We start from the raw sequence: 16,288 nt of genomic DNA on the forward strand, positions 1-16,288 counted from the left end.
CTATTGTCAACATAGCCATTTAAAAGCATCCAGAGACAAGTTCAGGGTTTAGATAAGGATGAATAAATCAAGTTTGACTGAGGCTATGCTTTCCTATTACCTCTAAAATTGAATTCATACTGTATCATATAAATCTCCATAGTATTTATCTATGTAACTATATATAACATAATTGTTATAGGAAAATATATTTAAGACTCTAAAATATTTACATATGATTTTTAGAGTGCAACTTTGTTTTTTGTTTTTTTTTTTTGCGGTACGCGGGCCTCTCACTGTTGGGGCCTCTCCCATTGCGGAGCACAGGCTCCGGACGCGCAGGCTCAACGGCCATGGCTCACGGGCCCAGCTGCGGTGGGATCCTTCCGGATCACCGCACGAACCCGTGTCCCCTGCATCGGAAGGTGGACTCTCAACCACTGCGCCACCAGGGAAGCCCTAGAGTGCAACTTTTTGAGAAATTAGAAACTGTTTGAATATGGTAACAGAAGTCAAGCTTTATGCACTTGGTAAAATAGTAAGAATATGTCTGGGAGAATTAAATTCCAGTTTTAAATTGGATAAAATGGCTAATTGCCAAATTATGGCTAATACTCAGAGTAGAAAATAACATACACCAAATGAATTATATTTTGGCATTTCTAGCAATAAAACACATTCTTATTTATTTAATTGTATTATTTTTACTATCGGCCATTTTGTGTTTCTCAAATATATTTTTATGTATGAAAAGTTTTCAAAGGTAATATTTTTATCAAAGAATGAGTATTACTTAAACCAAAACATTTAATCTTATGAATGTAACTATTTCAAAATAAGGGTAATTCATTAACTTGTTTACTGCTCTTTGCTTTTGTAACTATTAGGCAGAATTAGATCTTCAGTAGATATATTGGAACTTATCTACCTACTATTCATAACGTTAACTTTAGTTGTAATTTACTTAAAGAAAGTACTCTTAATTTATTATGTATGACAGCTATTAGGCAAAAGTGAATGTTAGATATGAAAAAAGTAATCATAAAATGGTACCTTGGTTTAGGGAAATAAAGTGAATCATACAAAGAAAATAAAATACACATGTTTGAAACTGAAAACTGTTTAAAATTCACCTCTCATGCTTATGTTGGTAAAGATAATAATAGCAACATATATTGATTGCTAAGCATGACCAGACAACTTATTGCACACAATATATATACATATATATACATTTAGTATCCAGAAAAATTCAATAAATCAACTAATATTATCCTATTTTACAGAAAAGAAAGCTGAGGCTTAAAGATTAAGTAAAGTATTTTAAAATGTCCCAAATGGTAGGAATTGGAATTCTAAACCAGTTCTGCCAATCCTCAAAGTCTACGTAGGTACAGATTATGGCTTTGAATATAACCACTCGTTTAAGGAATTGTGGGAGAGAAAGAAAAATATATAAGGTAGATGACTTGAAGAGAATCAGAAGTCGCATCTTGTCTCTAAATTCAAAAGCATTTATGTGCAATATTAAAGACGAAAGTCAAATATATAAAGGCAATAATTATGATTGGTCATTTCTGTTCCCATTGCGATGGACTATAAATCACCATAGCATTTCTCTCATTACATTGAACTGTTGCTTTATGGTGTTTCCAGAGTCAGACACAGTACTTATCAATAAATTTTGTTGTACTGAACTGACTATTTCTCAATCTTATAATCTTTGCTTTTTCGCTTGCCTGGAAATTTATGAATGCTATTTGAATATTTAGACAGCTGATTTTTTGAGACTGTAATGAGAAGTTGAGTGATGTGAGCAGGTTTAGAGTCTTGTACAGCTACTACAGCATGGACAATTCAAAATAAACTACAAATTTCTTATTGATTTTTTTGTCAATTAGTTTAATGTTAGAGAAATTATTTCCTGACAGGTAGAATATTGTTTTAGTTGGATTGTATGGAAACAGTCAATTTATGTTCTCACTAACTAACACTTTAGTGAAAGTAGACATTTTGAAACTTCAAGCTGACATTTTTGTCATTTCTGGTCTGATCTATTATTCATTCATTCAGCCAACATTTCTTGGATATCTACTGTAGTATCCCAGATACTGTAGTAATACAACAATGAGAAAAAATGACCTTCACAGAACTCACAGTCTAATGAAGTAGATAGATACTAATCAAATAATCTCACCAATAAACATAAAATTACAAATATAATAAGTGTTACAAAGGCAATGTTTATGGCTGTGTGAGTGCATTTACTGGGGAAAACATTTAGATTGTGAACCAGTCTTCCCTAAGAAAAGCATTCTGGGTTGAAACTTGAAAGGGTGACTAGGCAAGGTAGCAAAAGGGTGAGCGTTGCAAAGATTTCTGGGGGAACAAACAACATGTGAAAAACTCCTGTGTTAATGGTGGGTTTTTATGGGTTGAATTGTGTCCCCCTAAAAAAGGTACATTGAAGTCCTAACACCCAATATCACAGAAGGTGACCTTATGTGGAAATAGAGTTTTATATAGGTAATCAAGTTAAAATGAGGTCATTATGATGGGCCCTAATTCAATATAAGGTGTAAAGGAGAACTTTGGAAACAGAGAACCACACAGAGATTGCCACATGAAGATGGAGGATTGAGTGATGTATCTACAAGCCACGGAATGTCAAAGACTGCCAGCAATCCACGAGAAGTTAGGAAGGGGCAAGGCAGAATTTCCTCATAGGTTTCAGAGGGAGCATGGCCCTTGCCAACACCTTGATTTCAGACTTCTAGCTTCTAGAAATGTGAGACATAAATTTCTGTTGTTACTCAGTTTGTGCTAGTTTGTTACAGTAGCCCTAGGAAACCAATTTGATGGGTAAGGGTGGGTGCATTGTGCACTTGAGGAACTAAGGGCTAATGTAATTGAAATGCTGAAAGTGAAGGGGGAAAGTGATTTGAAACGAAGTTGTAGTTCAGGTTATAGAATTTTGTGCTCTGGAAAGTAATTGAGGTGATTCAATCAGGAGGGGAGAGTAATCAGATTTTAGTCTGGAGAATGGATTGAAGGAGGGAAAGAATGGAAGGAAGAAGGTAAGTTACCTCATTATTGTTTTGGTTTGGATGAGAGATGATTGCTGCTTAGAATAGAGTATTACCACTGGAGATTGAATTACATTAATGATTGAGGAAAATAAAGAAATGTTGAAATATTGTAGAAAGGGAGAGCCCGTTGACCAAAGAGGTAGGTAGAACTTCCAGGCACTGCTGAAGACCAATTTGAAATTGGTGATTAGGAATTCACTGTGGCATCAACGTTTCCTATTCTGTGACTCTCTCCTGGAATAATAATTTTCTCAACAGTAAGCATGAAGAAAATGGATCCTTAGGGTCAAATAAATACCCTCTGGACCTTGAGAAGAAATTATCAAACCCAGGATACAATCTCTCTCAAATGAGTGTCAGTACTTTATTCTTCCTTTAAAGAAATATATATCTTTGATATGATCACACTCGATTTTACTAGGTGTTTGTCTGAGCTTCTCATTACCATTTTTCCCCACCAAATAGATTCTCAAATACGTTAGAGTCTCCTTACTCTGACTGTTTCACAAAGAATAGCTAAGATTGGATTCTTTACTCTTCCAATTAGCGTAACACCTAAGCAAGTTTTAAAGTCACTTTTTGTTGTCTTTCATAGAGGAAGAAATTCTCAGAAATATCCATCAGAAGCTCACATTATAATGCCATCTTTTATTAGTTTTCCTTTTCACTCTAATACAGGACCAATGTCCTTTACCATGTACTTCTTTTCCTGACATAATTGAAGGGGTCTTTTTCATCAAAAAGATGATGTCTTTTGCAAAACAGAATTTTTTGACATAACTTTACTGCTCTCAGTAAGTAAGCCTTTCCATTTTGTAATTGTTCTTGGTATATGGTATAATTTTTCCTTTTGGTAGCGTTTTTATTAAGCTCTGTTTCTGGATCTTTACATGCTTATATACATTTAAAATTTTTGGTATAAAGAGAGAGTACAGTCTTCAGATGTTTATTTGATTATATTAAGTAATATTTGCCTGAAATAATATAGATTTTACTGTTTTCCAGTTTGCTTCTGGCCATAGTAGACATTGTTTTAGTCTGTAAATTCAGGATCCTATAATCTGAAGTGAGGAGATGAAGCCCTAGGAAGGAGCACTTGGTAAGAGATATGTATACAGCTGGAGACTTAGCCAATTTGCAGCAATCCTGAAAGGCAAGAGTGGTAGATATATCCCAAAGGCACTCTCCTTCTTCCCATCCCCTCCAGAGGTCTCGCATTAGAAAAAGCCAAGAAGACACCCAAGAGTGAGGGACCCTATTGATACAGTCAGTCTACAGAAGTAGTCAGCCTGGTGGGGAGGGGCAGAAAAAAGAGTGGAATAGATAGTGAGTAGATACGAATTGAAAAATGGACATTATCCAGCTCAGATAATAATTTCATGTTTTTCACATGCTAGTTTCCTTGCTGAAGTGATTTTCCTTTTGCTTCATATGTTATTCTAAAGTTGTATGACTGGAAAACTTCTAACCATCCTTTAATTTCCACTCATATTATAGACTGATCACTGTAGATTCTTTCCCTCTCTCTGTGCAGAGTTAGTTTTTACCTCCTCAGTGCTGCAACAGCATTATGCTCATAATGATTTTAGCTCATTGGAGGTATGATTTATTCTTCTCTGTGTTCTGTAGTACCTAACAAAGTATCTATAGTAGTCAACATCATTGTTGAATAGTGACTGCAAATAGTTGTTGAGTATTTGGACAGATGGATGGGTGAATAATTGTTTACAAATAAAAACTTAAGCGTGTACGCAATTTTTAAAAGGAATAGTTTTCTTAACTTTGCTAAATGGGAATAAACATGGCGTAGAGTATGATTATGAGGTTAAAATGACATTACATAACACAATGTATTCAAGGAGACTTAGGCAATATCAGGCACAGTAGACACTCAACCTAAATCACTCTAAAACTATATTGAATAAAATGAAATTAACACTTGAGAATTTAAAAAATGTTGCTGTGGTTAGCTCGAGACAAAAATAAACAAAGATAACTTATTTAATGTGGTTCTTAGCTAGTTGTGATCAGAGTAGAAAGAAAAATAAGTTCATGCCAAAATTCTGATCTAAGGATTAAAAAAAAAAACTTCTTTTAATATTGTTTTAACTTTTCAACAGAAACTGTTCCATCAGGGTAGTGCATTATAGGTTATTTCTCTTTCAAATCTCTCCTTTTAGAAGAATTTCTTATATGGAGAGCACTAAGGTCTTCTATGTAACATCAGTCAGGGCAACTAGTGCTCAGTGGTTCAATGATTAAATAGAAATGTTGCATGTTATACTTGGAGACTCTGTAAGTTCTTTGGGTGCACTAGGAATTAATTTCCTTCAGTTTTGTTTAATATGGCCTATACCATATTAAACTCCTTTTTGAAGTGGCCTGTGGCAGTTCCACTCTGTTATCCTTAAACTCAGAAAGATGATGTTGTCCATCAAGCAGAAGGAGTACCCAATCTGCAGGTAATTAAATTGTGATGATGTAAATGCTTATTTAACTGTGCAAATGGAAGAAAGAAGGTATAGATAACCTCTAAACTGGGATAATAATACATTATTGGATATATACTTAGATAATAAATATATTCATAGCATCTAGGATAATGACTGCACATATTTGGCACCCGACACATATTTATTGTATGACTAAATTAATGAATGAATGGAGGTGATTTTTAAAATTGTTTTTCTGTCATTTTCTATCATTGAATAATTTGTGCTCAAATTACCTTAATAAGGTATCATGAAAATATAATTAAAGAGGAAAATCAGATATGAAAAAAACAGCAAACAACAGCAACAATAACAACTACAAAAAAAAGAAAGAAAAGAAATAAAAGGCATCCAAATTCAACAGGAATACTGTCTTTATTACTGACAGAAGTAATACTGTTTTTATTAGCAGATGAAATGATCTTCCTAAGGAATCCACAAAACCCCAAACCCATTAGAATTAATAAGTTCAGCAAGGTCACAGAATACAAGTTCAATGAATTGTATTTCTATATACTAGTTATGAACAATCTAAAAATGAACTTCAAAAAAGTCTATTCAGTAGCACCAAAAACAACCTAAGTGTCCATCATTGGATGAATGGATAAAGAAGATGTGGCACATATATACAATGGAATATTACTCAGCCATAAAAAGAAACGAAATTGAGCTATTTGTAATGAGGTGGATAGACCTAGAGTCTGTCATACAGAGTGAAGTAAGTCAGAAAGAGAAAGACAAATACCGTATGCTAACACATATATATGGAATTTAAGAAGAAAAAAATGTCATGAAGAACCTAGGGGTAAGACAGGAATAAAGACACAGACCTACTAGAGAACGGACTTGAGGATATGGGGAGGGGGAAGGGTGAGCTGTGACAAAGCAAGAGAGAGGCATGGACATACATACACTACCAAACGTAAGGTAGATAGCTAGTGGGAAGCAGCCGCATAGCACAGGGAGATCAGCTCAGTGCTTTGTGACCGCCTGGAGGGGTGGGATAGGGAGGGTGGGAGGGAGGGAGACGCAAGAGGGAATAGATATGGGAACATATGTATATGTATAACTGATTCGCTTTGTTATAAAGCAGAAACTAACACACCATTGTAAAGCAATTATACTCCAATAAAGATGTATATAAAAAAAGAATAATTTAATAAACATAGGAAGAAATTTAATAAAAGAATTGAGACATACATTGAAAACTACAGCGCATTGTTGAAACAAATTAAAAAAGACCTCAATAAATGGAAAGATGTAAAAAAAAAGAATAACTTAATAAACATAGGAAGAAATTTAATAAAAGAATTGAGACATACATTGAAAACTACAGCGCATTGTTGAAACAAATTAAAGAAGACCTCAATAAATAGACAGACAGTCCATGATCATGGATTGGAAGACTCAATATTGTTAAGCTGACAATGCTTTCCAAATTGACTGAAAAATTCAACAGAATCCTTATAAAACTTCCTATTCTAATTCCAGAATTTAAAAAACTGATCTTAAAAATAATTTGGAAGTACAGACCTTCTAGAATAGTCAAAAAATTTGAATAATAAAAACAAATTTGAAAGACTTATACTTTCCATATTTCAAAATTTATTACAGGGCTACAGTAATCGAGACAGTGTAGTACTGGCATAAAAATAGACATGTAGATCAGTGAAGCAAAAATATCAAGAGTCTGGAAATAAACACTTACATTTATGTTCAGTTGATTTTTGACAACTGTGCCAAGGCAATTTAATGGGGGTAAATTGTATTTTTTCAACAAACAGTGCTAGGACAATTAGATATCCACATGCAAAAAGATAAATTATACGGTTATGTCACACCACACATAAAAATAATCTCCAAATGTATCACATATAAATGTGAGATCTAAAACCATAAAACTATCAGAAAAAAAACATAAAAATGAATTTTCACAACCTTGGGATAGCTAATGATTTTTTAGAACTGCCTACAAAAGCACAAACAATAAAAGAGAAAAATGATATGCTGTACTTCATGAAAATTAAAACCTTTTGCTTTTTAAATATGCAAGGAAGAAAGTAAAGTGACAAACCACAGACAAGGAGGAAATATTTGCAAATAATATGTCCAGTAAAGGAATTGTGTTCAAAATACACAATAACTCTCACTATTTAATAAGAAGACATATAACCCAATTAAAAACCCAATTAAAAATTTCAAGTCTATGCAAAAGACTATATGTGATATAAAATGATTCCATTTATATCAAATTCCAGAAAAGTCAAATCTGTAGCAGGAGAAAATAGCTTAGTGGTTGTCTAGGGCTGCACGTAGAATGGGGAGTGACTACAAAATTGGAAGTGAGGTTTCTTTTTGAGGTAATGGAAATATTCTAAAATTAAATTGTGTTGATGGTTACATAACTAAAAACTTACTGAAAATCATTAAATCATATACCTAAAATGAGTATATTTTATGGTATGTAAATTATAACTCAATAAAGCTGTTAAAAATAAAATCTTAATAGTAAGAAAACAAACAATCCAATTTAAAAATGGGCAAATGGCTTGAATAGGCACTTCATCAAAGAAGATGCATTAATGACAAATAAGCACATGAAACTTGTCTAATATAAATATCCATTAATGAAATGTGAATTAAAAGCACATCAAGATGCACATTAAAATGGCTAAAATTAAAACAAAAATACTGACAATACCAATTGCTGATGAAGATCTGGAACAAGTAGAACATTCATACACTGTTGGTATGAATACAACATGGTATAGCCACTGTGGAAAGCACTTCCACAATTTCTTATAAAGTTAAATATACATTTACCAAATGACCCAGTAATCCCACTCCTACTTATTTACTCTAGAGAAATGAAAACTTGTTTTCACACAAAAATCTTTAATGGATGTTTATGATCTATGAATAGATCATAATTGTTCAAAACTAGAAACAACCTAAATACCCTGCAAAGGGTGGATGAACAAATAAACTTTGGTGCCTCCATACAAAGAATACCCTCAGCAATAAAAAACGAGCAAACTTTTGATACACTCACCAACTTAGATCTCAGAGATGTTATGGTGAGTGAAAATAGCCAGTCTCAAAGTTCACGTATTGTATAATTATATTAATATGATATTTTCCCCAAAAGACCAGACTACAGTGGAGTAAGATAAATCAGTGCTTCCCAGGTTTTAGGGCAGAGAGCGGGTATGAATACAAAGGTATAGCATGAGGGAGTTTGTTTGTAGTAATGAAATAGTTTTGTGTCCTGATGGTGGTGACTGTTGCATGAATAGATTCATGCATTAAAAATCCTAAATCTGTACATCAATTAAAGTCAGTTTTAGTACATGTTAATTTAAAAATTAAAAAAAGTTATGTAATTAAAATTTACATTTCCACACATCATGGGATCAAATTTGTGACTTCTAATCATATTAGACATTCTTGGTGTTAAAATGTTTGTGTGAAAGGGGTTACCATGTAAACACTAACCAAAGAAAAGATTGTCTAGAGACTGTCATATAGAGTGAAGTAAGTCAGAAAGAGAAAAACAACTATTGTATATTAACGCATATATGTGGAATCTAGAAAAATGGTACAGATGGACTGGTTTGCAAGGCAGAAATAGAGACACAGATGTAGAGAACAAATATATGGACACCAAGAGTGCAAAGCTGGGGGTGGGTGATGGGATGAATTGGGAGATTGGGATTGACATATATATATACTAATATGTATAAAATAGATAACTAATAAGAACCTGCTGTATAAAAATAAAATTCAAAAAACATCACAAAAATTAGGCATTAAGGCATGAGGTGTTACTAAATGTAAAGAGGGACATTTCATAATGACAAAAGGGATAAATTCATAGGAAGGCATAACAGTCCTAGATTTGTATAAATATTGCTTCAAGATATACAAAGCAAAATGGACAAAACTAAAATGAGAGATACATTCCCAATCATAGTTGGGCTATCACACTTTTCTCAATAACTGATAGAAGAAGACAAAACAACAACAAAAACAACTAGTAAAGATAAAAAAAGATTTGAACATAACAAATGTGATGTAATTATAAAGGATCATTCATTATGTCAACAATTCTTTCCATTTTTTTTGAAACGTATATGTTGCTTGTAGTTTTTCATTTTTTTTTTTGTTTTTACTGAATGAACCCTTTAGAATGTTCTCTGCTAAAAATTAGCAAATGGAAAAATTAACAAATTAAACATATCCAAATAGAAGATGAATGGAAATTACTACGCAAAAGTAATGAAACTCAGGATGAGTTGTATGGAATAGGTTACAGCAAAGGCAGAACGATTGTCCAGGTTTCTACAAGTAAATTAATAACAGAATAAAAGAGTAATGAGGAAGCATATGAACATTTAGATCTTTCTACAAAGTAAAATTGTGGTAGAATAATTTTGTCCTGCTTTATAGAATGTTACATTTTCCCCTTAGATTATTAAATACACATTTTGGAAATATAGCAGAGGCCCCTCACAATCCTGTGAGTTACTTCCAGGAACTGGACCATGATCCCACTAGATATATCAGAGAAACACCCCCTCATGCTTCTAGCAGGATGAAGGGGAAAAGGACTTTTTAAACACATCAGAGACTATTCTTCTTAACACAGATGTTTCTCTCCCTTTAGATGGGACAGATGTTTAGAGTAGGTTAGAGTTGGCTATTTCCCTTCTCCCAAGTGGAAGGCTGATGCAGCTGGACTGGAGTATATCCTCCCCTCAGGACAGTTAGACTCCAATAATACCCCAGCAGATTAAACTCTGGCCAACTAGTTTCCTCTGAGGGCAGTCCTTGTTAAGAAGAAGTAAAAAGCAAACTTATGGTTATCAGGGGAGAAAGAGCAGGGGAGGGATAAATTGGGAGATTGGGATTGATATACGTACACTATACTATATGTAAAACAGATAACTAATAAGGACTTACTGTATAGCACAGGGAACTCTACTCAATACTCTGTAATGACCTATATAGAAAAAGAATCTAAAAAAGAGTGGATATATGTATATGTATAACTGATTCACTTTGCTGTACAGCAGAAACTAACACAACATTGTAAATCAACTTTACTCCAATAAAAATTTTTAAAAAAAATAAAGGGAGGGAAAAAAATGAGAAACACTTGTGAAGTTCACAGAACAGAGGCATAGGCTCACTAAATGACTGAGACCTAATTATAGGACTCTAGAATGCTTCCCCTTCCTCCGTACCTCACCACCACATTACTAACAGTCTATTTAGAGCAGTTCCTTTTATCCAGAGCATCATGTCCAGCTATCAAAAGACAAAAAAAAAACCCAAAAACAAAACCTGAAGAGATGAAGCAAGCATGAGAACCAGGCATAGAAGGGATGTTGGAATTATCATACTGGGAATTTAAAACAACTGGATTAATATCATAAGGGCTCTAACTGATAAAGCAGACAGCATGTAAGAATAGCTGGGCGATGTAAGCAGAGAGATGGAAATCCTAAGAAAGAAAGAACCAAAAGAAGTGCTAGAGTTGAAAAACACTGCAACAGAAATGAAGAATGCCTTTGATGGGTTTATTAGTAGACTGAGCATGGCTGAAGAAAGAACCTCTGAGCTAGAGTATATATAAGTAGAATTCATAAAAACTGAAAAGCAAAGAAAACAAAGACTGAAAAAACGGAAGAGAATATCCAAGGACTGTGGGACAACTACAAAAGATTTAACATATGCATAAGGTTCCCAAAAGGTTCCAAAAACCTTAACAGACACCTCACCAAAGAAGATATGCAGATAGTAAATAAGCATACAAAAAGATGCTCCACATCATATATCACCAGGTAAATGCAAATTAAAACAACAATGAGATACCACTACACACCTATAGAATGGTGAAAATCCATAACACCAGATGCTGGAAAGGATGTGAAGCAACAGAAACTCTCATACATTGCTAGTGGGAATGCAAAATGGTTCAGCCACTTTGGAAGACAGTTTGGCTGCTTCTTAAAAAACTAAACATACTATTACTGTATGATCCAGCAGCAGTTGTGCTCCTTGGTATTTACCAAATAGAGTTGAAGATTCATGTCCACAAAACAAAACAAAACAAAATAAACAAAACAAAAACCCACAAAAAACCAAAACAACAACAAAAATCAAACAAAACCCTGCACATGGATGTTTACTGCAGCTTCATTCATAATTACCAAAAACTTGAAAGCAACCAGGATGTCCTTCATTAGATGAATGAATAAATAAACTATGGTATTGGTTTGGCCAAAAAGTTCGTTTGGTTTAAAGTTAAAATAAAAGACACATTTTTCATTTTCATGAGTAACTTTATTGAACAACGTATTCATTAACCAAACGAACCTTTTGGCCAACCCAATACATCAGATGATGAAATATTCACTGCTAAAAAGAAATCTAGTATCAAGCGATGAAAAAACATTAACAAATCTTAAATCCATATTACTAAGTGAAAGAAGTCAATCTGAAAAGGCTACATACTGTTTGATGCTAACTATGTGATTATGGAAAAGACAAAACTATGGACACAATAAAAAGATCAGTATTTGCTAGGGGTTCAAGGGAATAGGGTTGAATAGGCAAAGCACAGAGAATTTTCAGGGGAGTGAAAATACTCTGGAGGAGACAATAATAATGGTTACATGTCATTACACATTTGCCTAAATGCATCGGATGTACAACACCAAGAGTGAAGCCTAATGTAAACTATGGACTTTGGGTGATTATGATGAGCCAGTTAGGTTCATCAGTGGTAAAAAATGTACCGCTCTGGTGGGAGATGTTGATAACAGGGAGGCTATGCAAGTGTGGGGGGCAGAGGATATATAGGAAATCTCTGTACCTTCCCTCAATTTTGCTGTTAACCAAAAATTGCTCTAAAAATAAAGTCTTAGAAAAAAATATAAAGGTATCATGAGTAGTTTGAATAGTGTTTACTTTATTCTTTCATATAACATATACAGAGCCAACATGTTTTCTATACCTTGGAAGAGTGTTATACTCCTTTGTGAGTTTGAATCAGCTTCCAACATTTTATCCTTGAACTTTGAAAGTGGTGAAGTATCTGAGATTTTTTTTTTTCTTCATATGAAGATTTTTGCCAGTTCTCTTCCTCTGGGACATCTTCCTCATTTGTCACTATCATCTTCCTCATTCATGTTGATAAATTCACCTTCACTAATTTCCTCTGGCTGCATATTTAGAGTCTCTTGTAAAGTGACTGTCAACATTCTCTTATTCAGCTATTCTTCTTCATCTTCACCTATACTGGATTTGAATTTCACTTTCAGTGTTATCACTTTTTATTTCTTCCTCTTTGTTGGCAAGTCCTTCTCTTGATTAGCCATTTTTCTAAGGTGTCATTTGAGTTTATCATTGAAAGACAATGAGGCACTGCAACTATGTGCTTTGCTCTCTGTGCATGAACTGACTAAGATAATCAGTGACCAATCAGTAACAGATTTTGAAAAATAGGAATATGATTGGTCACTGATTATGAAGTACATCTGTTATTTGTGGAGTGATTCATGAGAGCTTAAGAGCTAGCAGATAATTTTTTACATTATGCAAGTACTCACAGTTAATGTGACATGGTAAGAAAAACTTGAGCCATGCTGTTGAGGGGACTGGTGTTATATAAATAAATCATCTTGGTAACTGAAATTTGTGCAAAGCAAGGATTGCGTGTATTGAATTGTGCATGCATAGAATTGGTTATGTGTGTGTGTGTTCTTTGGCATATGTGTTCTATTTTTGAGCTGCTAAAACTTTAAAATGGTGTCCTTTTATATGTTTCTAAGGAGACCTTATTCAGTTTCATTCTTGTTCATTAAAGATAGTCTCATCAATGGTTTTGTGACTGGTCAATAGGGATTGTCAGTAATTTCTTACATAGGAAAGCATTGTACTCTATTATTTAAAAAATATTATTACACTAGTTTGTTTGTGAAATACCACAGCCTTCAACATGAAATTTAGCTTATGTAAATCTTTGTTGAAGAGATACTGAAAATATTTTTATTTTAGGAGTAAAACATTTTAAGTTAATGAAAACATGATGTAAGTTTAAGAGTTTTGAATTTATTTTATACCACGTAGTTAACTTAATGGGGAAAACGGCCTTCACATATTTATTTAATTTGAAGGTATAAAAATCAATACATATGGCACTGTGACGTCTTTTAAATTCAGTAAGTTTATTCATCTAAGAATTCTGAATTGTGATTAATAGTACTTATTCAACATAAACACTCAATTTGTGAGTTTTTAATTTCTTCAAAATTGTTTCCTATGCTCATTTGAAAATCTCCTAATCATTTTCTTTATAGATGATACAGTTCAGTATGATAATCACATATTAGGTTGTATAGAATATTTTAAATGTTTTTATTTAAATAGTAACTACTCATAGCCAATTTATTAGGAGATATTTTCTATACTTCTATAAAATAAGGAACTTAAAAAATGCTTCTACATTTCTGTGTTTTACTGCTCTAACACTATAAATGTGCTTTCCCCTGCTATGTGTTCCCAGTTACCATAGACTCTATCTATTCTTCATTTACTCAGTTGAGACACAGGTCTAGCCTTGTCCTCATGGAACTTAGAATCCAGTAGGGCAGACATACAAAAAACAATAAACATTGCAGATGAGCTAATTATATAGTATATTAGAAGGTGATACATGTGGTAAAGAAAAATTTAAAGCAACTTCAAATAGAGTAGTCAGGGTCCAGAAGTAGTACAGGTAATGAACAATATGTCTGGAGTAAGAGTGTTTCACACAGAGTGTAAGATCCTGAGGTGGAAACACGCTTAGTATATTGATGTAACAGAGGAAAGCAGTGATGGTGGAGCAGAGCAGTGGAGTGTAAGTAGTAGGATATAAGGTTGGAGAGTAACAAAGAACCAGTTACTATAAATTCTTATAGACCGTTGTAGGAACTTTGATTTCTACCCTGAGAGAACTGAGGTGCCATTGGAGGATTTGTAGAGGGGATATATTATCTGACACATTACAGGATCTCTCTGATTGTTGCATTGAGAACAAACCAAAGGGGAACAAAAGCAGGGGTAGGGAAACCAGTTAGGTGAGAAATGATATTGACTTGGACTAGGGAGGCAACGATAGACATCTTAAGGAGTGATTAGATTCTACATATATTTTGAAAGTAAAAGTGATTAGATTTTCTGATTGATTGGACATAGAGTATGAAAGAAGAGATGAGTGAGAATACTTCCAAGAGTTCTGACCTAGGGTTCAGATTTTTGACCTCAGAAGATTGTAGGAGGAGTAAGTTTCAGAGGAAAATCAGGAACTTTGTTTGGAGCATGTAAATTCTGAGATGCTTATTAAACTTTCAGATGTTGAAGTTCAATAGATTATTGGATTTAGGACTCTGGTGGACTACAACTGAGGGATTCAAGTGAAGATATTAATTACAGTTTCATTAGGATATGGGACATGTTTGTCTTGTTTATTCCAGTGTGCCCCATATCTATACAATGTTAATACTTAGAAGGTACTTAAGAAATAGCTATTGAGTGAATGACTACAAATATAGTGATTTGTGTGCTGGTAAATGTTTAACCACAAGCACTCTAAGGAAAAAAAACCACAGAAACAAAACAAAACTCATGACTTCTAGCATTTGCAAATTTCTGTGGTGTAAATACTCCTACCATGATTTCAAGCTACCAAAGTAACATCACTAAATGCAGAGTTGAGAAGAAATGTGCGCAGTTGATTCCCTCTAACAAGTATAAATCAGCTCCAGAGCACAATTGAGCCCTTTGTTGCTTAGTGATAAAATCAGATACACATTTTCCTTACTTACAGGTATGCGTAAAAGAAAAATTTAAATAACCTTGATATTTGGGCAGATTTGAAGGTAAAAAAAGTCATAGATAATAATACAAACTCAAAATGGGGGACTTCTTAAGCAAATATTTAAAAACTTTTGTCATATACCAGACTAAATAATAGAAATACTGAGCTAATTTATCCCTGTATCTTTAGGCAGTCTTCTAAATTACTCCACATAGGTGTGATATCTTTACATAATTCCTGGGGAAAAGATTTCACAGTTTACAAAATAATCCATTGTAATGTTAAGGTACTCTTTTGCCAGAGATGTCTTCATGATTTCTAAATTAGCCTAGAAAGTGTGTTAAAAATGTTTCCATAAAACATCTATCACTAAAAATCTATACAAAGTTTAATCGAGTTGTTCTCTCCTTGAGTCTAAACTCTTTAGCGTGTATCTCAGAGTCATTATTAGGTCCTTAAACAGTATTTATTTATTTAATTAATATTTTAAAATTTTTATAGTGATAAAATTTACCATTGTAACTATTTTTAAGTGTACAGTTCAGTGGTACATTCACATTATTGTGCAACCATCACCACCATCCATCTTCAGAACTTTAATTAATTAGCAATGTATTTTGTTTCATGTAAAAGAAGTACATTTTGTTGTAGATAATTAGAAAAGGAAAAGTATAAAGGAAAACAAAATTACCCAAAATCTCAGCATTCAGAGAAAATCAAATCTATATCTACCTTATTGCACATATAGAATTATATCAGACTGTTAAATCCATAGTCTAAAAATTCATCGTGTGTTAGAGATCCTGCTGAGTCTAAAGTGGGATTCAGACTCTGACTGTGTCTAATGAAGTGGTGGGGCT

General features: G+C 33.5%; 1 protein-coding gene across 1 annotated transcript in view; it reads right to left on the reverse strand.

Moving 5' to 3' along the window:
• The window catches only part of TACR3 (tachykinin receptor 3), a gene marked incomplete at both ends in the record, with an annotated part of 60,909 nt that overhangs the window by 37,178 nt on the left and 7,443 nt on the right, over positions 1–16,288 (reverse strand). The gene's annotated exons all lie outside the window — the stretch shown is intronic.

Source organism: Grampus griseus (genome assembly GCF_964374135.1).
Source record: "Grampus griseus genome assembly, chromosome: 4".
NCBI classification, from domain to species: domain Eukaryota; kingdom Metazoa; phylum Chordata; class Mammalia; order Artiodactyla; family Delphinidae; genus Grampus; species Grampus griseus.